Source organism: Passer domesticus, chromosome 7 (assembly GCF_036417665.1).
Source record: "Passer domesticus isolate bPasDom1 chromosome 7, bPasDom1.hap1, whole genome shotgun sequence".
In the NCBI taxonomy this organism is placed as follows: Eukaryota; Metazoa; Chordata; class Aves; order Passeriformes; family Passeridae; genus Passer; species Passer domesticus.
This window is the reverse complement of record NC_087480.1, coordinates 17,817,591-17,841,589: the sequence shown is the minus strand read 5'-3', so window position 1 is coordinate 17,841,589 and position 23,999 is coordinate 17,817,591. Positions and strand designations below refer to the sequence as shown.

The 23,999-nt window shown below is 45.4% G+C and overlaps 2 long non-coding RNA genes across 8 annotated transcripts in view; one reads left to right on the top strand and one right to left on the bottom strand.

Moving 5' to 3' along the window:
* The window catches only part of LOC135304623 (uncharacterized), a 201,543-nt gene that overhangs the window by 122,342 nt on the left and 55,202 nt on the right, over window positions 1–23,999 (bottom strand). The gene's annotated exons all lie outside the window — the stretch shown is intronic.
* Window positions 17,029–23,782, top strand: LOC135304624 (uncharacterized). Its single transcript, XR_010365932.1, has 3 exons — window positions 17,029–17,451; window positions 17,883–18,000; window positions 18,609–23,782. It is a non-coding gene; the product is annotated as an uncharacterized LOC135304624 (long non-coding RNA).

The window sequence follows — 23,999 nt, the reverse complement described above, 5'->3', positions numbered from 1 at the left end:
TTGTTACAGGGAGAACTTTGTAATTTCTGGCTTTTCCCTCTTGTCTTTCTTTCTTTCTTCCCCTGTAACATTGTTAAAGAAAAATTCAAGCCTGACAGCAGGCAGGATCAAAGGGAGCAGGAGCATAATGAAGCCCTTGTTTTCCAGTTCTCATTCCTGGAACTCCCACATGTAGGGCTGTGTCTTCTGCCCTTACAGGAGGAGCAATATTAGCAGGACTTTTTAAAGCTAGGACTACACACTCAGTGATCCTCAGGGCCAACAGAGCAAACCTGGCATCTCTGGACACTCATCTTGGAGCAGCAGTTGTTATTTTTAAACTGGACCATTGTCACAGTGAATTCCTCAAAATCCCAAAGGTTAAGTTGTTTTTCATAACTATGCATTAAAAAAAAAACAAACCAAAACAACAGGAAAAAAACCCCAACAACCAACCAAGAACTTTATTATTTTCTGGGAGAGTTTTGACCTTTTATTCATGTATATTTTTCAGAGCCAGCCCTGCACTGTTTATGCCCCAAGCTAGAATGTCACAAGCCATCTTAGCAGGGGGAAGAGCACGGAGACAGGCGGGGTAAGGCAAGGAGAGCAGGTGGAAGGGCATGAGGAGCAGCAGGGTGGGGGACTCAGCTAATGGGATCCTTAATCGTGATGCTGAAGCACCTGGGATGGACAGGATTCATTCCTCCCTTTCCCCACAGCCTCTGGAAGAAGCACCACAAGGTCCAGCTGGAAGTGCAGCAGGAGCTCAGAGCTCCGTGAGGAAGGACAGGAGGGTGGAGGGGAGCCAAAGCCTCGTCTCCCCAAGCACTGGAAGAGCTGGATCCACACCTGGCTGTCACAAAGGACTCCTGGTCTGGTGATGGATTGTTTGTGAGCCCAAACTGCTCTGGGGGTGACAGCAGCAATTCCTTCTGCTGTCAGGATGACTCACGGCCAGCTCAGACACTGAGACCTATTGACTCAGCATCCTCCTCTGCTGAACGAGACTTTCCTCTGTGCTGACGAAACACTCTTTGGCCTTGATGTTAATCTTTGGATCTGTGAGATCCCAGATGCCTTCAGGATGTTGTAATAAATGGGAAGTGCCAACAGATTGCAAAGGAAAGTGAGGTTGTCTTCCTCCTGGCATTTGGATCATTATTCCTGCCAGGAAGGAAAAGGCAGGAACTGAGGAGAACTTAGGTGCTGTTCTTCAGGTGCTGTTCTTCAGGTGCTGCTCTTCAGGTGCTGCTCTTCAGGTGATCTTCTGGAGATGGCCATGGTGCACTGCTTCTCTCCGCTCTGGGAGCACAGACCTGATTCTTACTGGGGCCAGGTCCTGCATCAAACCAAACCTCCTCAAAGAGCCACAGAGGAGTACCGACCCCACAGCTCCGCATCTCTGGGAGCCAACATTCATCCCAGCCATGGGAAGGAAGAAAATTCCCAGCTGGCAAAGAGAAAAGCAGACTGCAGATGTACTCAAGAACAAATTTTACCTATTCAAAATACAGGCAGAAATTTTCTCCAGACTTCAGCAGATCACAGCTCTCTAAATAAAAAATGTAATGTAATGTTGCCCTAAATCATGGTCAGTAATTCCCTTGTCCTAACATTATCCCATGGGTGGCACAATTAACAATAATCTATTTATTAAGAGTTCATTTAGTACACAGGTGCCAGGGACTTTTTTATTTCTGTAAGACAAACACCCTTCTGTTTTCCTGATTTAACCCCATTCAGTAAAGAGGAATACTTTAATGGGCTAAAACACCAACTACTCACTGAGTAATTTGTGAGTAAATACCAGTCCATGCTGCCTGATACAATGGGAAAGACCTGAAAAGGGGAAGTAAGAACTCTTGGGAGCTGGGAAATCCCTGCAGGGGCAGCAGGACCTGGGTGCTGTGACATTGATAAGTTTTGCCACACCCAGGATTTAGTTCAGCCCCCTGAGCACCAGCAGGCAGAGCTGCACTGATACCTGGATTAATGCACAGTCACAGCACTCAGTTCCCTCAGAGTCAGGGCTCAATATGTCCTGCAGAAAATTCCCTCCTTTCCTGCCTCCATGCTGAAGAAGAGGGGTCATCACCTAGAGGGAAACCCAGAAAGAGCTCCCACAACAGCAGCAAACCAAAGCAGACCATCAGAACCCAGCCTGGCGTTCTAGATTTTCATTATTTTAGTTCCCCACAGCATTTGGGAGCTAGGAAATTTAGGAAATTCAAACCAAACAACAATGTAGGGAAGCACATTCCACCTTCTCCAAACGCAGACAAAGGCTGCCTGTGAGCACAGCACGAGTTACCTCATTAAATATGAAAAATTCCAATAAAGCACAGCCTAAATCCCAAAATGGATTCATGATCCTGCTTTTGTTTTTGAAGACTCTTCAACGTAAGCTTGAAATCTGTGAAGAAACACTGCACAGGCTGCATTGGTGGGGTTTACATTCCCACATTTCAGAGCCCCCTCCCCATTCCCAGTTCCTCCTTTTGGGGTGGGTCAGTCTTTGCTGCTGCTCTGGAGGGAGCAGGAACATCTCTGGTTATTGTTGATAGCAGAAGATTCTCTCCTAAAAAAACAGACACAGAAAACTTCAGGAGATCAGGGCAGGCCTAGAGCAAGGACAGGCACAGGTGGACTTTGGAACAGGTACAAACGCAGATTCCAGAACTTTTGCAGCTGGTTAATTCTTCCCCATTACCAAATGTGATTGTGAAGTCATACCAGGAGGAAATTAGGAAAATTACCCTGCAAGGAGACAATTGGAATCAAGTTGGCAAAACAAGCTCCTATTGATAGAAAGTAAAAGCTCCAAACTTGAATTTTTGCTATAAAGGAAAGTTGATTTTTTCCCCAAATTATTCTATACTGCAGCGAAATAAAAGAGAGAACTGGTATTGTACTTTTATTTTAACATCTACATCCTCAAAAGTGACAAGAATGAAACATTTCTAGGGTGAAGTTGAAAGAAAACCTCTTCCCAGAAGTTTGTCACATATGCCTGCAAAAAATGCTTGCTAGAACTTCATTTTAATGAGGGATGAAAGGGATTGCAAAGAGACTCGATGAAACTTTAACACAGCTTCAATATTTACATTTGCTGGTGAACATAATTTGCTCACAGAACGACTGGAAATGTTATAATGACACTTCATATTTCAATATTTTTGTGTGCCACACAGATAGGAATGTGTATACATTTGCAAAATCATTTCAATGGATCATCATTGCTTCATGTGTCTTACAGGGCTGAGGAAATGTGTAGAAATTTTAAAAATCTGTAAAATACCAACTTTGATCAATTGAGAGCAGGCACTGCTTGTAAAGTGAGGCACTCATCTTCACAGGACAGAGACATTACCATAGATCTTTCCTGGAAAAGTTGTGGGCTATGGGCATAGATTTATGAAATTTCTCAAACTTAGTAGTTCTTTAGATGAAAGAGTCTGTGAGGGAAGGTTTGGTCTGTGTTAAGTGATGTCTGCAGAGGAAAACTCCTTTCAGGAAGATTTGCAGAAGGCAAATAAGAATGTGCTGGATTTTTCCAGAAGAAGACATTCAAATCTTCAAGTTTACAGGCTTGAAAACCCATCCTAGAGAATTGGATAAGTGACTTTTTTAGGGAAAAGTGTAAGGTTTCACCCCAGCCCCTTCAATGCACAGCTAAAGGGAGAGTCCCTTTGTCACCCTGCAGCTGAACTGTGCCAGGACAGACTCAAACCCTGCCCCACAAGAGCTGGGCCCATTCATTAAACAGCTGAGAAATTACAGTGAAAGGCTGGGAGCCCTGAGAACTGAGGGGTGTGCAGCAGAAACTGAAAGTAAAACTGGATGAGAGCAAAAGACTGAACAAAACCCTAATTATATTACTCTAAAAGTGCCAAGTATCTTAAAAATATTAATTTTGGAAACAGGAGGAACTGGAGGCTTGCATTATTTTGTTAATTTTGCTAATTATGTGATCATTTCTGCTGAAATGTGCATTCCTCTGCTACATGTGTCAGGATGCCACCCACAGCACCAAAATACCAAACCAAAAATACTTTTCTGAACTGTGTGGCTGAGCATCCTCTGACAAACTTTGGCAAAAGCACCTGCCAGGGCCTGAGTTGGACTGGGGAGAGGGAGGGCAGGAATATCTGCAATAATCTGTCCAGCAGGGCACACAGAGCCCTGGCTTTGCTCCTGAGCCAGCAGCCCTTGGGCTGTCCCATCCTCCCTCTGAGGACAAGCCAGCAACAGAACACCCCAGGAATGGCAGGCAGGGATTCCTCAGGATCCCCAAAATGCCAGCACTGTTGAGATGAGTCAGGGGACTCCTGGATTTTACACCAGTTTTTGTGCACAGATAAAATCCCTTCAATTCATGAGCTCAGATCCTGGTGTCCACTCAGCAAGGAAGGAATGGGTGCAAGGGAATTCCAATCTTTTCCTTCACTCCCACAATGTCCTTGCTTGCAGTCTGCTTTTGTGAGGGTGCCTGGAGGCTTTTGTGCAGGCAACAGCAGTTTGTCATTTCAGCATCCAGTGCTGCCGTTGGAAATTATTAAAATCCAGGACATCTTTGGAATGGGAAATTAAATGTGTTCTCCAACAAATCCTAAAACTGCTCATGTGGCTGGCAGCTATGTTAAAACAAGGGTGTTCAAATAAAATTCCTATTTAAAAAAATTGAATTGAACTTTTCAAAGGAATTAGATTTTCGTGGAATTTTATTAGCTGGCAGGTTCATAAACTACAACAGAAACAAAGCAGGAAAACCAAATTATTCTTTATGAGCTATAAAAAGGTAGCAAAGGGGCCCAGAAAAGGGGAGTATTTTGAAATATTAATTCTACAAAAGGGAGTTTTGTCTTTCTGAGAGTAAATGGCTCCTACAGATTTGTTAAGGTTATAAGCTCATAAAATGTAGAGTAAAATGAGGTCTCAGCTAAATCCCAACAGCACTCCAAGCTCCACTCCCATCCCAGTGCAGGAGGGGATTAAGAAGCCCCCCAAGCATTCCACACCCTGGTGGCACTGGCTTTTCCCAGGATTCCCAAGGAATGGCAGAGTGATCCCAGAAACTGCTCAGGGGACAGCAGGAGAGCTGGGACCCAGCTGCACACAGCAAATGTTCCCCTGGGGAATGGCAGCCACCAGCCCTGCCCCAGGGATGGCTTTGCTCCTTCCCCCAAGCTGGGTCACCAGATGTGCCTGGGCTGTGGATTCATCTGCCAGAGCTGGGCAGTTCTCTGCTGTCCATGGGGCAGTTTCTTTATCTCTGCCACAGCCAATCCTCCCTCCAGGAGATCTCTGCTGTCCATGGCCAGGGAGTGTCCCTGCAGGGCTGATCAAATTCCAGCATCCCATGGGGAGATGCTCCGCCCAGGGCAGGAGCCAAGCATTCCTACCTGGATACAATCTGAGCCTGGAGCAGCACAGCAGCCTCTGCCCCTGCATTCCCAAAGGAGCAGCTTTCTGCTGCCCTGCATTCCCAGAGGAGCAGCTTTCTCCTGCCCTGCATTCCCAGAGGAGCAGCTTTCTCCTGCCCTGCATTCCCAGGAGCTGCAGAGGAAAACTCCCACCTTGTGCAGGATCCCTGCTCCAGCAGAAGCACAGCTGGCACTGCAGGAGGGCTGAGCCCCCATGGGATGGGACTGTGCCACCACCCTGACGCACAGGGGACCAGGGCCTGTTCTGACTCTGGCAGTGGTGGGTTTTTTGTTCTATTACATTTGTATATTAATTTTTCCTTGTAAAGAACTGTTATTCCTATTCCCATATCTTTGCCTGCGAGCCCCTTAATTTCAAAATTATAATAATTCGTAGGGAGGGGGTTTACATTTTCCATTTCAAGGGAGGCTCCTGCCTTCCTTAGCAGACACCTGGCTTTGCAAACCAAGACACCCACCCACACATCCCAACTCGTTTGGGCCTGGATGTTCCCATACATTCCCAGGATGTTCCTGCAGCCAGGCTTGGCCAAGGAACTCCACCTGGCACATCCCAAGCTCTGTCACACACCAAGACACTCCCCATGATCTAAAGGTCCCTCCTGGCCTTGAAGGTCACAAACAAGCAAATAAATCTTGGCTGACTTCTAATAATTTTCTTCTGCCTCTTGCAAGATTAAATCCTAAGGGATAATTTTGCCTTTCCTCCTCCTGCATTTTGAGTTAAAACCATGTTGTTCACCTGCTCTCCTCCAAGTGCCACTCAGTAATTCAAACCACACTGCTTTCCAGCACAGGCTGCATTCCAGAGCACAGAAAAATACCCAGTTTTCTGTAAGGAATTTTGCAGAGAAGAATGCTCCAGTCTGAAGAGCACTGGAAAAATAGATTGTTTTCAAAGACTTAATTGCAACTGCTCTTGAAGGGCAATACCCAATTCACTGTCACCCTCAGGGCACACACTGCTCATCCCTCCAGGGTCACAGCCTGGAAACTCTCTCAGCTGCTGCTCAGCAGGTGAATCCATTGCACTGGGAGCTTATAGGAATATACTAAATATATACAGCTGCTTCTATTTATCAGCTTGGTTCCGTGGCTCTGGTCTTACTCAGCAAAACACTCCAAACAATGGCTTTGCCTTTGGGAATTGGTTGCCATAAACAAACCAAAGATAAATGAAACAGTCTGAGGTCAGGCAGTCCTTTGACCAGGGCACAGGATTCAAACGTGTCTAAAATAACTCCATGTCCCTAAATGACCAGGAGCATCTCTGGAGCAGTGTTTCAAGTGTCTGGAAATGAAGTGAGAGGTTTCTAGTGGAATCTATGAATTATGGAAGAGGATAAGTGGTCATTCAGCAAGGTTTACATCCTCTTATCTGTAGGACTCTATGGTAGAGATAGTGTTATAAGCTTCTTGCTGTCCCCTCATTAACAATATCATTAATGCTAATGCAGGTTAATACTTTTACCAGAACAGTCTTCCAGAACAGTTTGATCATGTTTGAAGAGTAATTTCAAGCTAACCCCTCCTTTTCCCAGATCCTGTCAGAGGTTCTGACTCTGCATCAGCTCCACCTGCAGCTTTCCAGGAGCAAATCTGGGAAGAGGAAAGCTGGCAGGGCATAAGAGGTCCAGACACATTTCTGGTTGCTGTTCCTGCCCAGTAAATGCATTTATAATTCCAGATAATGACACAATTGCATGGGGGCTGTGGTAGGAATGGCTGCTGTGAAATATCCTCTCCAAAGAGCCATGGAACGTTGTCGTGCTGGAGCTGAGGGTCAGGCTGCCCTAACTCCCAACATTTGTGCATGCTCAGCAGTGACTCATGAAATTATGAGCCAGGGCTGGTGACCTGCAGGAATTCAGTAAGAGACAAAAGAAAGCTGAGTATTTGTCTGGGTAATTAGAACGTCCACATTTAGAAAGGGTCAAAGAAATACAGTATTAGAGGAGAAAGACAAATTCATTGGGATTCAAAGTCAGAAAACATGAGAAAAAAATCCCAGAAGTTGCTTATTATATTTTTATCCTATTGGCAACTTTTTGCACCTTTTCCTGAAACCTGTGGTTCTGGAAAATGCTGGGTATTAAATGTAGCAGCAGCTGGGACAAGGAGTTCTTTTGGACAGGTTCAAATCCTGTGTTCCCATGTGACAAGCAGCTTCAAAATCCTCATTGTGAACTCAGAACTAAAAGTTCTCATCCACATGTGCTGACAGTGAAGAAATAACTTTCCCAGGAGCATCAGTGCTTCCCTGTGTACAGTGGGAAGTGTCTGCACCACCTGGAATAACCCAGCCCCATGGCAGTGCCCTGGTCTGGAGCACTCAAGGAGCACTGCAGAGCTCCAGCACCATGCACTCCCTTTTCCCTGTATTCCCACAGGGATACACACAAGCTTTTCAGAAGCTGACTCCTTCAAACTGGAGGCCACCATTTGCTCATGGAGGAACACCTGGAAGAGCAGAGGCAGGAGTGCTGGAAATGCATCTTTCCTGACATGAATCCCACTCCTAAGGCTCTTTCTCTGATTCAATTCTTTCTTCCCTCGTGTAGAAATCAAGAAGACAAACAGAAGAGCTGCTCTGGGGAGAATGTCATTTGCACAGGGAATCTCTCACAAAGCTATTTAAATATCATCTGCTCATGGTGCCAGCTCAGGACTCTTTTCTGGAGCACAGCTCAGATCTGCTCTCAAAATACATGTAAGCAATCAGGTTTGGGTCTGAGGGGCCCCTAAAAATCATCTGGTTCCAAGGGCAGAGCTGACACTCAAATCCAGACAGAGTCCTGCTGTTCCAGGATTTCCCTTTGAAAATACAGGTGTCTGCTAAGGAGGGCAGGAGCATCCCTTGAAATGGAAAATGTAAACCCCCTCCCTACGAATTATTATAATTTTGAAATTAAGGGGCTCTCAGGAAAAGATATGGGAATAGGAATAACAGTTCTTTACAAGAAAAAATTAATATACAAATGTAATAGAACAAAAAAACCTCCACTGCCAGAGTCAGAACATGCCCTGACCCCCTGTGGCACAGCCCCATCCCATGGGGGCTCAGCCCTCCTGCAGTGCCAGCTGTGCTTCTGCTGGAGCAGGGATCCTGCACAAGGGGGGAGTTTTCCTCTGCAGCTCCAGGGCTGCTGGAGATGGGCCTGGTGTTCCTCTGGGAATGCAGGGCAGGGGAAAGCTGCTCCTCTGGGAATGCAGGGCAGGAGAAAGCTGCTCCTCTGGGAATGCAGGGCAGCAGAAAGCTGCTCCTGTGGGAATGCAGGGGGCAGGAGAAAGCTGCTCCTCTGGGAATGCAGGGGGCAGAGGCTGCAGTGCTGTTCCAGGCTCAGATTGTATCCAGGTAGGAATGCTTGGCTCCTGCCCTGGGCGGAGCATCTCCCCATGGGATGCTGGAATTTGATCAGCCCTGCAGGGACACTCCCTGGCCATGGACAGCAGAGATCTCCTGGAGGGAGGATTGGCTGTGGCAGAGATAAAGAAAACTGCCCCATGAACAGCAGAGAACTGCCCAGCTCTGGCAGATGGGAATTGAACACACATTCCAATAACATCCTGCATTTCCAATCTAAGACACTTGGGACCCTGAGCTTCCTCCTGAGGGATTTGCTGGTTTCCACACCCAAAGGCTGGTAGAGAAGGCAGTTCTGGAGACATTTCATTATCACAGCCATTTTGTTAATTCTCCCAAGAAGCTGACAATTAATTTGGCAGCTTCCCAGGAATATTGATGGAATATTGATGCAGGAACTACCACAACTGCAAGGTACTGTGCCCAGGAGCTGCTCCACAAATCAGCTTCTTGATGGCTTTTGAGTTTTCATCTTTTCCAGGGGACAAGAAGCTATCAAGGAAATTGCTGTGATTCATGTTTTATACAAAGCATTTTGAGGAAGGGTTAAATACATGTCATCAACAAATCTCTGGAATCACAGAATATCCTGGGTTGGAAGGGACCCACAGGATCATCCAGCTCAGCTCTGGCCCTGCCCAGACCCCTCAACAATCCCACCCTGGTCATCCCTGGGAGCATTATCCAAACACTCCTGGAGCTCTGGCAGCCTCGGGGCCATGCCCATTCCCTGGGGAGCCTGGGCACTGCCCAGCACCCTCTGGGGAAAGAACCTTTCCCTAAAATCCAACCCAAACCTGTCCTGACCCAGCCTGGTAAGGGAATGCTGTGAACAGCATCCATGGGGGGTTCAGTGTTCTTTTAGACAGCACACACCGTGTGGTAATTCAGTCTCCAAAACTGCTCACACTGCCTTCATTAAAGAGTGGTCCTAAGATTTTTTTCTGACTTAAAATACCTTTGAAAAGAACAAATTCACTGAGCCAAAATAGACTTTATGGCCTCTGTTAAGTCTGTAAGAAGTGGAGACCTGATTTGCTCTTACACCACTGTGAATCAGTATGAGCCACCAGCGAGTTTGCTCACACAAAAAAAGGGCACCAGACCCTCATTTTAGGTTCTCCTGACCATTTGTGACCCCTGTTTCCAAGACCAACAATACATAGCCTGGTTTCAGGCATTCTAATCGACCAAGGCTTTTATTTTTTATGTTAATTTATTCAGCACTCATAAAGTCTTTCTTTGGTTAATTAGAGAACTCACTGGAGCCTGTCTAAAGATTTTATAAATATGAACACATTATCTCTTATTGTATCTCCTTTCCCTGCCTATTAATCTCACAACAATTAAAGTAAATGTTTCTTCAAGAAAAAAGCTTCTAGGAAAATCCATGCTAAAAGGCAACAATTATTCCCAAGTTCATTCTTAAGGGATAGAAGAACCCAAAATGCTACAAAACCAACAAAAAAGTGGCAGAGAGAGAACATGTTGGAGAACAAGCTGCTCATTTTATACCAGGATATGATGTTATACCAGTATGAACATTGACTGTAACTGGGAAGAGATTAAATCCCACCTTGGATAAATGCCTTGACCACCCCATGACACTGAGGAGTTCCTTTAACTTTGTTCCTTGAATACCCAAGGTCTAAGTAAGCAGAGCAGATCCTGGAAAAACTGGAACTAAAATAAGTCATGGCTTTTCCTGGAGATAAATTTGATTCTCCAGTAACTCAACTCTAGTGAGAAAAAGTTCAAGTTCAAAGAGCTTCCACACCTTGAAACAGAATAAAAAAATCAAGGGAATTTTTGGGTCGGTAAATATCTCTGCATATAAATATCTCTGCATATCCTGCACTGGCCCTGAGACCTTCAAAGGCTCGTGGCTGAGGAAATGCTCTGCAAAACAAATCAATCCCTGCTGGACCAAATCAATCCTGGCTGAAGCTGCAGGAAGGATCCCATGCTGTGGACCAGCAAGAATGCTGCTGATAGGAACTGAAATATTTCTGAGACTCTCCAAAAATTATTGGAGACCACAAAAATTGGCACGGGCATTCCGAGGGATGGTTCTTTACCAGCACATTCTGTTGCATGCCTGAAGGAGGTGTTTGAGACAGGAACAGGGGAGGGAATATGCAAAAGAGCCATTATCAACATTCACTTGCTCTTCCACAATTCAGTGGAGCAGCACAAAGTAAATTTAGCTCTGAGAAAAGGCTTCATGCAGAATCCTGCAGAACTCGGCTCCTCTCAACAATATTGAAGGTCAAACTCAGGAATCAAGAACTCTTGTCTTAGTGAGGATAAAGATCAAACATAACTAATATTTATTCTCTGGAACATAATCACAGACAGTGGTTGACTTCATTAAACAACTTCTCCGGTCAATTCTGATTTTGTGCATTTAAATAATTCCACAGATTAGTCAAATGGATTCAAGAGAAATGGCCCTGAAAATTGAAATTGCTCCTTGTGTAACTGAATGTTGCTTTTGCAAATTCCCCTGTGGTTTTACATGGAGACAGAATCTTTCAGCACTTCCTCATCTCAGCTGCTCAATATTGGGATTTGTTCAAACACTGCTGTGCTCCACTTTATCAACACCATTGAAAGGCAGAATTCTTGCATAACCCTGAATTCACCTCACTGGGGAAGGAAGTTTATTCATCTAAAATCACCACATTTACAACGAGGCTGGATGAAAACACATCCAAAAAGAGAACCCCCACTTCTCTCCTTGCTTTTTGTGGTGTGTTTCATTTACCTGATCAGTACAAAGCGTGCAGTTGGCTGGCAACCTGCTCAAGCTCATTTTTCCCTAGTGCAGAATGAAGATTTCTACAACACAAACAGTCCTGTTAATTCTGGGAGCTGGGCTAGATAAGATTAGATTTAAAGTCTTGGAAACGAAAATGAGCTTCAGCCACAATCTTGACAGCAAAATAACAATGTCTAAGTTTATGTCGGCTGTTCAGAGCCCACAAAATAAACACTGGCCTAATAATCTCATTAGGAACTAATTCCATGAGCTGGCCATTCCAGGGATGACCTCACTGATAAACAATCCCAAGTATTTATTGCCTGCCTGGACTGTACCCTGCAAATATCAGATGAGAAAGGAAAAGGGTAGGTTTGAATTACAGTGCATAAGTTCTACTGCTGTAATCCTACTTCTCTGCTATTTTTATAATCACAGGAGTGTTCTATTTCATTTTCCCCAAGGTGAATGGCACAAAGGCATATGGAATAAAATGAATTTGCCTTCTTTAGGACTATTTTATCATCTTACTTTACCAGACAAATAACGCAAATTTCTTATCTCCCGCACGGCAAATCTCTGTAGCCTTTATTCTACGTTATTGTGGATGTAGCCACATACATAGTCTCATACATACAAATTTAAACAGTGAAAACAGTATTTGAAGACCCGAAGAGCAAAAAAAAAAAATGAGGTGGGTTATGTAAAAATAGTCCTGATTACAAAGGCAAACAACAACATTACCATAAGGGCAACATTCACTCGGAATGTGCATTTATATTAACTCTTTTTAATAGATATTTCCTCCCATTTGCTTTCATTTCAGAAGCTGAATTTAAATTTGCTTTCTGTATTTGCTCACAGAATAAAAGTTTGTCAGAATTGTCACTCACTCTGTTACCCCTCAAGAGAAAAACTGGAGCCATTACTGAACCAAGTGCTGACCTGGAACCAATAATTCTTTTTTTAAAAATTTATTTATCCCTACCTAGCTAATAAATCATTACAGAAACAAACCCAGATTCAGAATATCCATCTAAGCAATTAAAGAGATTTGTTTCAGTGAGAAGGCAGTTCTGAGATGGGAAACTGTACCCCCAAATCTGTCACTGCAGCAGGAGCGCTGGCAGGCCTGGGGGAGGGACTGAGTACTTTTGACTCAGTCCCAGAAGTGGTTCCTGGGGTTCCATGGCCAAAGGGAAGCTCTCTGCTCCCAAAACCCCTGGCAGGTGCACTCGTGCAGTCAGAGGCAAACAGCAGGAATGGGGAGAGGCAGGAATGAGCAGGGAGGAATGACCAGGCAGGAATGAGCAGGGACAGGAATGAGTAGAAGAAGAAATGAGCAGGGGCAGGAATGAGCAGGCAGGAATGAGTAGAGGTAGGAATGAGCAGGCAGGAATGAGTAGAGGCAGGAATGAGCAGGGAGGAATGAGCAGGGGCAGGAATGAGCAGAGACAGGAATGAGCAGGATCAGGAATGAGCAGGCAGGAGTGAGCAGGGGCAGGAATGAGCAGAGGTAGGAATGAGCAGGATCGGGAATGACCAGGCAGGAATGAGCAGGGACAGGAATGAGCAGAAGAAGAAATGAGCAGAGGTAGGAATGAGCAGGGGCAGGAATGAGCAGGCAGGAATGAGCAGGGGCAGGAACAAGCACAGCCTTTGTCCCCTGACACCCCAGTGATGTCCCCAGCCCCTGGGAGCTCAGGAGCAGCCCTGCAATAGCTCCAGCTCCAGAGAACAAAGCAAATCTCTGCCAAATGTAACCCCCAGTGCTGTCCAGAGCCCTCTTTTCACCACAATGAGCAAATTCTGCTGCTCCCTGCACCGGGGCAATCCCTGTGTGCAGGAACTCCATCCAGGCAAACCCCAGCTCCTGCTCCAAAGGGCCTGGGTACTATTTCCAGAACAATTACACTTAGCACTTGTTATTTTTAGGGCATCGAGGAGAAAAAGGTGCATTAACTTGAAGCAAAGCAGCATTCATTAAATGCTCTACGCCTGGGACAGAATGTTGGGAAGGCTTGGGACGGGTTTGACTCAGGAATGCTCTTTGTCCCTGTCCCCTCTTAGCAGAGCTCCCGGGGCTGGCCCGGCGGGCCGGGATGTGTGATGGGATACGGGATGGGATGTGGGACAGGATGGGATATGGGATGGGATGTGGGATGGGATGTGGGATGGGATATGGGATGGGATGGGATGCGGGATGGGATGGGATGGGATGGGATGGGATGCGGGATGGGATGGGATGGGATGGGATGCGGGATGGGATGGGATGGGATGGGATGTGGGATGGGATGGGATGGGATGCGGGATGGGATACGGGATGGGATATGGGATGGGATATGGGATGGGATATGGGATGGGATGGGATGGGATGGGATGGGATGGGATGGGATGGGATGGGATGGGATATGGGATGGGATGGGATGCGGGATGGGATATGGGATGGGATGGGATGGGATGGGATGGGATGGGATGGGATGGGATGTGGGATGGGATGGGATGTGGGATGGGATGGGATGGGATGGGATGTGGGATGGGATGGGATGGGATGGGATGGGATGCGGGATGGGATATGGGATGGGATACGGGATGGGATGGGATTCGGGATGGGACACAGGAATGCTGCAGGGCTGTGTGGGTGCGCTGCAGGAACGCTGGGTGCAGGAACACTGATACAGGAATGCTGATGCAGGAACACTGATGCAGGAGGGCTGGGTGCAGGAATGCTGATGCAGGGATGCAGGAATGCAGGGATGCAGGATCGCTGGTCTCCCAGGGACATCCAGCGGTGGCTCTGGGGAAGTCAGAGCAGCCCTGGACCCCTGGCCCTGCACACAGATTGTGCCACACAGAACCAGGAGAGCTCCCTTGGCTATTGCCATGCAACAGGCAGAGCTCTGCAAACCACAGCATGGATGGATCAAAAATAGAAATAAAAATTAAAATAAAAAATAAAAAAATAAAATAAAAAAAAATTAAAAATAAAAATAAATCCGAGTCAAAAGCCCAGGAGCAGCTTTGAGAAGAGGCTTCCAGGGCTCTGATACCCAGGAATGTCCAGCACCCAGCACAGTGAAAGCTGCCCAAATTCCGGGCAAGATTTGCATGTTTGATTTAATTTGTGCTGTTTGCATCACCCCATGGAGGCTCCCTGAGGAGTGTTAGGGACCCTTGAAGCTGTGCTACTCCTCCTCAGTCCCTGCTGGGCAGAGATGAGAGGTGACAACGTGGCCTCTCCCTGAGCCAGGGACCCAGACTGGAGATTGGTGTCTGGGGTTCCAAGGCAGGAGCTGACAGCCCCTCCTGACACACAGGGAGGTTTGAAACAAGCACAGAGAAAAGGATGGCAAACCAGGGAAAGACAGGAAACCTACAGGTTATCCACTCTCCTCCACTGACAGCATGGACCTGTTCAAGATACTAGTTCTAAATGGAAAAGGTCAAAGTTAAATATTAATAATATTTTTTTAAAAGGTAGAATTAAGAATTTTAGCCTGATATGAAGAAGCTCAAGCTCGAGCCCTGTCCTTGCTGCTCCTCATCCCCACAAATTCTACCCTGGTGCTGCAGCTGTGCAGCCTCAGCTCCCACTGGCACACTGGGGCTGGACACTGCATTCCCAAAGGAGCTATGGGCCTCCTGCTTTTAGAAATGTTGTGCAAATAAGTGGGAATGAATTCAAAGGTTTATCAATACCTTACTTGCCATTTTTTGGTTGAATCATTTAGGAAGTCCAGCTCTCTTCCTTCAGGAAAACTCAGTTTTCCCAGCTTTGCTTTGCCTTTCTCCTACAGAGCCAGGGTGGGTGGAACGTTCTATTACCCAGGTCAGCAACTTTAAAAGTCCCTTTGTATCTGTGATTAAATGTCCTTTTTCAAGATTGCAGGTGGTTGTGTCACTGTGGACTGGATATTTTAAAATTTTCTTCCTCATCCCTCAACTTTTGTTAACCTCTAGGAGAAGTTATGGAGGGGGAGAGAGGCAGGAAAGGTTTGAGCTTGTAGGAATTAATTTTTTCATTCAGATCTTTATGCTTAAGAGACTGGGAGGGGTTTTTTGTTGGTTTTGGTTTTGTTTTTTGGGTTCTTTTTTTTGTCATGAAGTGTTCTAAAATGCCAGACTCTCAAAACAGTGATTATATTTAATGAAAAGCAGGCTACTGTGATCTGGGACTACCTCAATATCTAATAATTGAGTTAATTTTAAAACATTGGCTCAAAATAAACCTGTAGCTTCAAAGAGAAATGAGAAGTCAAAGAGAAAGCTCTTGAAGCAGCATCACCACTGTAAACAGTGAGGTCCAGAATGGGCTGAATGCAAAAATTCACATGGAATGGCACAAAACCATTTCTGAGGCCCTGAATTCACAGGGGACTTTAATTTGTTGGGTTTGGGTTGGTGATTTTTTTTTCAAAATTGTCTTCTAAATTGCAGAAAACTGTTGAGTAATATTTAATCTTCATGTTTGGGGATGGGATTTAAAAGTGCCCTCTGGACTGTAACTAATTCAGTGTAACACAAGCACAGTCAAAGCAATGAAATTTCTGTCCTGACACTGCCAAACTGGCTGGGGGAGAGTTCAGGTGGAAACTGCACCTTCTGTGCTTTACAATGGGCTTTTTATTTCAGTTTCTAAACTCTTCTGTCCAGGCCTTTGAAGACAAAGGCTGTTAATTGAGTTCTAGGGGTACTGGGGGGGGGGGGGGGGGGGAACAACATAAAGAAGACTCCAAATTTACTTTATGAAAATGTTATAGAGTAAAAATGAAATGTAATTAAAGTAAAATGGCCTGAAGAATATTGCTAATGGTCAATGTTTTTCTTTATATAACAGCTGGGGCTTTCTTTTAGCAATTATTCTAATATTTACTGCAATCATAATCATCTAGCTCAGATAGGTCCTCCACTGGTGGGATGTGTGATACCTCTTTGTATTTTGGGTCTTTATAATAAATTAAATGGTTTTATAACCCAAAGGAATTCACTCATACCACGGGTAGAGTTGTTCTAATGGGAGTTCTTTGTGTTTAATCTTTGTGAAACTCCAAATTTCTCCTCAAAGGTGGACTGACTTCAAAGAGACCTTGAGCAGAGCAGACAGACTGAAGTTCCCTCAGATAAACATGGCCCATCTGGAATTTTGAGCTGTAATGGGCCTCAGAGGCTGGAAATGAAATTCCTGCCTCTGGAGAAGACAGTGTGTGCTGGAGCCCCATCCACTCCCAGCTGGAATGTTAAAGGGATCTGTGGGGGCTCCTGCCTGCCCCCAGGGACAAACCCAGCCTGAGCTGTGTGAGCTCTCTCTGCCAGCAGCAGGCTTCCCCTTTCCTTCCTGGAGCCATTTCCATGCAGATCCCTGGAGCTGACATGTGTGACATGTCACAGACAGCTGATGGGATCTGCTCCCCTGGGGGAGGCTGATCCCCATGGTTTGATCCTGTTCCTTTGGGCACAGCTGCTGAGCCAGGCTTCATTTGGGGAGGACTGAGCACTGCAGCTCCACCCAAACCCTGCCCTGGCAGCAGCACCAGGGGCTGCTCCAGCACTGAGTGAACCTTTGTGACCCAGACCTGAGCTCCTCAAATCAAGATTTCTATAAAGCACCACAAGCCATTGGGAAAAGAGCCTTTAAAGCTTTAGGAGAACCTGGAATTGTTAAAGGCACCTGTCTGAGCTCCTGGGGAGTGCACTGGGGCCAGCTCAGCTTTGCCTCCACCCCTCTGCAGTCAAAGAACTTTAATCTGGCCAGGTGGAAATGTTCCTGACTCTGCCATTTAGCTGTGCTGCTGACAAACCAGAGAGTGCTTGTCAAGCTGAGCCTAATCTCCTGAGAAAAGCTGCCATGACCACCTCAGAGAACTTTTATCAGTGTGATGTGGAGCTACATCTGAGCAGAGGTAACAAAAGCCACTTGGGTTCATTGTGCTTCCCAGGCTGTTAAACAAACCCTGGTCAGCCTTTCATCTCCAAATATGCAATTGTACTGCACATCATCTGTCCCTGAGGAGGAGCCAAAGGGTTTGGGTGTGACAAAGGCACTGCTGTCCCAGAGCTGCTGTCCTCTGACAGCTTTGGGTCCAGAGAACCCCCATGGTGAAGGCACATGAACACACCTGCCAGGTCAGATGCCAAACTCACAAATATTCTGTTCTGCACAGTCTAAGTGGGCACTGATTACTTTGTTACCTCTCAGTACTTGTGTCTTTATTTCTTAAAAAATAATCTGGTTTATAACACATTATATAATCAATATCATTAATAATTAATATATTAATACAATATACAATGTAATTTTTTTTAATCATCTTGTTTTTAATTTGCCTTACAGGGGAAATTTTGCTTTCCAGCCTTATTGCAACCCATTGCCTAATTGGGATGTCAGGGTTGTCATTGCTTCATGCTGCACTCTCACAGGCCTTGATACACTCTTATTCCAAATAGTTCAGGTAATCAGAGTTTTCAGATTCTATAAGTTCACAAAAATTCTTGTTTCTGAACTCTTCGGGTGAAGAGCAAAGTGCATTCACAAATGCACACAAACCAGTCCACAAAACATTTTTTGCTACCTGATGGTTCATGAAAAATTCTAACTTGGCTGTGACAATCCCAATTGTATCATTAGCTAGCAAAAAAAGAAAAAAATAAGATTGTTCACTGCATCGTTCAGTACTGAGTAACTTTAGAAGTGTTTGGAAGGTGTTTTGTCTATAGTTTGTTCTGATATTATAGTAATTACATTCTTCCAACAAAGCAGACATGAAAATAAGAAATGCCTTCTACCATCACAGCCCCTCAGAGTCCATCAATGCCTTTTGGTGACAGCAGTAAATTACTGCCTGTGCTTAAACACACGGTGGCTCTGAACAAATTTCATGAAAACTTGGAGCTGTTGAGGATTTTCTGTCTGAAATTGGCCTCCTGTCATTTAAAAAGTTACAAAAGTAAGGATAGCTTAAAGCTTATATGTTGAGGATAAAATACAAGGTGTCCTGTGAGGAACTGAAGGTATTTGAGGATTTATGGATTAGAGGTGAAGATGCCTTGTCTCTTCCAGGTGAACATTCCAGGTGTGGCAGCAGGATTGCAGAGGCAGAGCAGTTTCCAGTGATTAATGCTTTGTCCTTGGGCACCAGGGCTGCACTTCAGCTCTCCCAGTTCCCATTTAAATGCAGATGCCCTCGGTGAAAAGGCAGCTCCATGGCAGTGCCATAAGTTTAGCAGGAGTTCTCATTGTGAAGCCTCTTAATCAGGGCAACTCCTGCACAAAGGTGACTGACAGGGCAGCTCCTTCATCCCCTGGTGGAATCAAAATAGGTCACTCCATAATTCCAGAATGGTTCCGGGCACCAAGTTCAACAAGGTCTTTGAGAATGAGAGAACTCAGCCAGTTCTGCAGCTTCCCTAGCCCAAGATAAATGTGCTCCTTTATCGGCAGGTTTTTTACTGTTACTCCTCTTAATGATCTGAATTACTTCTCCAGTTTTAAAGATGTACATTCTAAGTGACCTGGCAGATTTCACATCCTCCCACTTCATCCTTTGGATCATTTTTGCCTCAAATTGAGCCAGGTGCAAAGCAGTGATTCTGTGCTGGGTACAGGCTCTGCTCTTGGTTCTGTCCACAGAGAAAGAATGGGGAGAGAGAAGGGAGTTGTTTCTGGATAACACATTTAAATTCCTTTTACATTAGCTATTTGTGTGTTCATCAAACATTTATTCAAAGTAATCAGGAGAAACAATTTCCTTATCCCTGGAAGCACCACAAGCAGAGTTAAATCTTTGAGGAACAAGCTGTTGCTGCCACTGAATCACTCCCTAGCTGCTGGTGCTCCAACCCTCCCAGAAGCAAACTAAAAGAATTCCCAGGTGCTCCCAGATTCCAGCTCCTGAATGAACTTCATTCCAAGATGCAATTTATTTTCCATGGTGAGGATGAGGCTCTGATGTAGTAGAGATTTTAGCAGTGCACTGAGTCATGCTGGGCTCCAGAATCTCTCTGGGGTGCTCTGCTGATCACTAAATTGATAAACCAGGGTGACTTTATCACCTCTGAATGCCACTGCAGGAGTTTGGGATCCAAGTCTCACAGACACTGAGGCAAGGAGAAAACCAATCTTCTCAAGTGCAGACACAGAAAGGTTGAAGGAGACCCTAAAGCAGGGGACACAGGGGTAATTTCATCCAAAACAGAGATTTCAATCATTTCAATTTGGCCCCACTAATTACTCCATACAAGGTTTGTTTTGAAAAACAGGATGAAGGGATGCCCCATGAAAATAAGAGGCTTTGTAGATAACACTGCCAAAGAGATATGACAGAGCTGCTTGAACATTCACATCATTCACAAATTACTTTGAGGCTTGGAAATAATATTTGTTTTCTATTGGGATGCAAGAAACTCTGTGACTGTAACTGTGTTAACCTTCCTGCTGCTCCAAATGCAGTCTCCTGAAAGGGACAACTCCCCCTAAAGTGAGGGAAAATGTGGGTTTAAACCTTTATCCATGGAATGAACTACATCAGCCTAAACTTATGAGGTGGGACAGGATGGACACTGCAGCTCTGGAGGTGGGACAGGATGGACACTGCAGAACTGCAGGTGGGACAGGATGGACACTGCAGAACTGGAGGTGGGACAGGATGGACACTGTAGAACTGCAGGTGGGGCAGGATGGACACTGCAGAACTGCAGGTGGGGCAGGATGGACACTGCAGAACTGGAGTGGGACAGGATGGACACTGCAGAACTGGAGTGGGACAGGATGGACACTGCAGAACTGCAGGTGGGACAGGATGGACACTGCAGAACTGGAGTGGGACAGGATGGACACTGCAGAACTGCAGGTGGGGCAGGATGGACACTGTAGAACTGGAGGTGGGACAGGATGGACACTGCAGAACTGCAGGTGGGGCAGGATGGACACTGCAGAACTGCAGGTGGGACAGGATGGACACTGCAGAACTGGAGGTGGGACAGGATGGACACAGGCTCCTCTGGCTGACCATCCAAGAAGGGAACTGCTCCACCCACTACATCACTGCTGCCTTTTGCTAACAACAACCTCCAGAGACCCAGGGGGCCAAAATCAGGCAGAGCAGCTCAGCTGACCCTGGCAGATATCATCAGTGTGCAGGAGCAGCTCTATATTTAGCTCCAGCTGACGTCACTTGTCACACATGGGGATGCACTTTACCTCCACGGTTTGAGAGGCAGATAAGCTCTGCCTCCACACCCCTCATTTTGTGTTTGTGAATAGTTCTCTGGGCTCAGCTGCATTCCTCATTCAGCAGCAGAGGAACGGTCGAGGATTTCAAGCTGGACAGTGAAACAGGACTTTACAAAAGCAAGCAATCCCTTATTTCTTCCTCCCTCATCCAGGAGCCCTAAGTGCCTTTGGCAGCTTTGGTCAGGGTTTGGCCAGGGACTCATGTCCCTGGAGCAGGGCAGTTGCAGGCCAGTGTGACTAAGTCAAAAGCACAGATTGTGTTTAGCCTGTAAAATAAGCCAGTGGTCATGAAGTTAGGCCTTTACACCTCTGCCAGGTGCTCTGGCCCAGGAGAGGCTGGCTGTGATCCTTTAACCCCAGGGCTGCATTTCTTACTGCAACAGAAATGACAAACAGGTGATGCTCATTCCCAATAACCTCCTCTCCTGAGCTGGTGTGTCAGGTCTGTGCTTGCTGCAGTGCCCACTGTGGGGATCACTTGGTTCAAATCCCTTGATTTAGAGTTTTCCTGGAGCTCCTTCAATCAGAGCAGTCCTGCCTGACCCTGTTCCCCCCTGAAACCAGCATCAAACTACCCAGGGCTGAGCACTGGCACAGTAAAATGGGTGGGTTTGCACCCAAGCAGCATCCAGGCACCAGGCTGCCAACTGCTCAAGAGGAAAAACCCTATTTTTTAATACAGAAAAAGAGGTTGGCATTCTCCAGCAATTAAAGGGGAAGTGGGGGCACATGACGGAGGGAGTCAGATCAGCAGGCACAAATTTGACTGAGGCAATGTTGTTGAATGAAATGTGAGAATTGAGGATGGAAAAGAGGGAAAAATGTCAGAATTTAACAGAATTTACTCAGACACAGTCAGGAAGCAGATAAAAAAATAATGCAAATGCTCAATCCTCTTGCCTATAAAGTGATCCAATGTACTGCCTGGTGTTTATGTTTACTCTTCCACTGAGAGGACTAAGCACTGTTCCAAACCTCTGGAATCTCTGTTCTTTTAAGGGGATTTACTGGCTGGGCCAATGGCTTGGGATTTAGTGCTTTGGGAATTCTGCTCTTTGTTGTATCCCTGTTCTTGCTCTGTAGTTTCTAAATGAAGGTCACTACTGCAGCTCTTACTCTGGAGAAGTACAAAACTTATTTTCTCTAGAAAGGATGGCAAACACTGCAAATAAGTCCACCTACAACATAGCTGGCAGTTGCTATTGTCAGCCTTAACAAATGTTTCTCCAAAGGACATTATGTAGATATCATTATGTATAGAGATGCATAAATTAGTGGCCAAAATTAGCTCACGTAGCTGATAGAGAAAAATATTTCTTGCAGGCAGGGTCAGCATTTGGCTGGGCCAAGTTCCAACTAAGCTTAAGCAACTCATTTAATAGGGATAAGTAAACACTGGCAAACAAACCAGCTGAGAGCTTTTGTGGTGTAGCACAGACACGTCCAGCAGTATTTTTGTCCTGCATTCCCCTCTGTGGATCTGCTGTTTCTCCCACTGTGATTGTGTCCCTCTGCCAGGAAAACAGGCAGAGACAGACCTGAGCTGACTGAATTGTTAGGCCCTGTAAGAGAAAAACTTCTCCAGATCTCAGCTGTCTCAGAGGTACCCAGTGTTCCAGGCATAAGTGCTGCTGGTTTTCAGCTAAAAACAAAGATGAAATTTGGGGTTTGCTTTAAAAATTGATTGAAAGTAGTGTAATAAAACACCTTGTTATCTCAAAGTTGTGACTTTCAGAGTTGTGGCTCTCTGGGACCTCTTCAGAATTCAGTGTTTAAGTCTGGTTCAGGCTGTGGGTGAGTTCTGAACTCTGTAATGCCCAGACAATTTAGTGACTGGAATTTCTACAGCCAGACTTTGAAGAGGAGACAGAAAATCAAGTGTTCTGAATGCAGGGACTTGATCATCAGTCACTGGGGTCCCTTGTGTGCCAAAACCAAACACTGAGCACAGGTGGGTGGCTGTTTTCTGTGCTGTGCATGAAGAGCAGCTCTCTCTTTCAGATGGTCAAGAAAAACTGTGAAATGAGGACTATGAAAAAGGAGGAACACAGTGTCTCAAATCTAGGATGCTGCTCACCCCTGCAGCAGCACAGCTACAGATTGCAAAAAGCACAAGATGTTGGCCAAGATGGCTTAGAGCTGGCAAACTCCATGGAAGCAGAAGTTCAGAAGGAATATGACTCAGGTTCTGCAGAGAACAGCGTGAAAGGAAGATTATGTGGAACAAAATGATGCTGGGAATGGGGCGTGGGTGATCAGGATGAAGGGGAACACCAGAATCATCTGAACAAGCACTCATTCAGGTCAAACAATAAGCAAACAATGAACCAAAAAAAAGGTAAAAATATCAGAAGTCTCCCTCCACTACAGTTTAATTTCTTCACTGTTTGGAGGGGGTTCAACGCAAAACACAAGTGAGTGAATGCTGCTCACTGTGTGCTTGTGCAAGGCTGCCCATGAGCTGCAGACACAAGGTCTAAAATCTGTGATTTGAATCTGTGCTGTCTCCCTCCACCAATGGGTGCTGACAGAGTGAAGCAAGCCAGAAGCTGAATCATGAAAAGCAGTGGAATTTTCAAAATCTGTAATTTATTTTCTCCCTTTTCCTTAATATCGAGCTAAAATAGAGCTAATCTTCTCAAAATGTACTCTGATGTACTGTCATGTTCCCAGAAGTTAGTTGGCTTTGTGGATTTTACTTTTTTTTGGTGTTTTTTATTTGGGTAGTTTGTGGGGTGATATTTTGTTTTGTTTGAGGGGGATTTTTTTGTGGTTTTTTTTTTGTTTTTTTTTTTTTTTTTAATTTTTTTGTTGTTGTTTGTTGAGGCATTTTTTACTAAGGAACTATAAAGAAGTTTCTTCCACAGAGATATTGGAGTTTCTTCTGAAGTCCAGTTGTCCTGGACATTCACAACCCACAGTAACATCACACAGATCCACTGTGAACATGACCCCAAATAAATGCTTTATGAGGGTACCTCTATGTACCCCTGCTGAAAACAGATTTGTTAGTCAGACTTCTCCACTCAGCTGAGTTACTCAGCCAGGTGTAAGTGGTACCAGCAGAGGTACCTGATTTAAATGCAGGTATTCTGATTTGCTTCTCCTAATCTCGATCTTGAGAAGCTGAGTCAAGTGGGTTTGCACCTCTTGTACAGATTGCACCACAATTTACAGATTGCCTGCAAAGTGTGAGGAAATGCAGCCATTCTGGAGAGT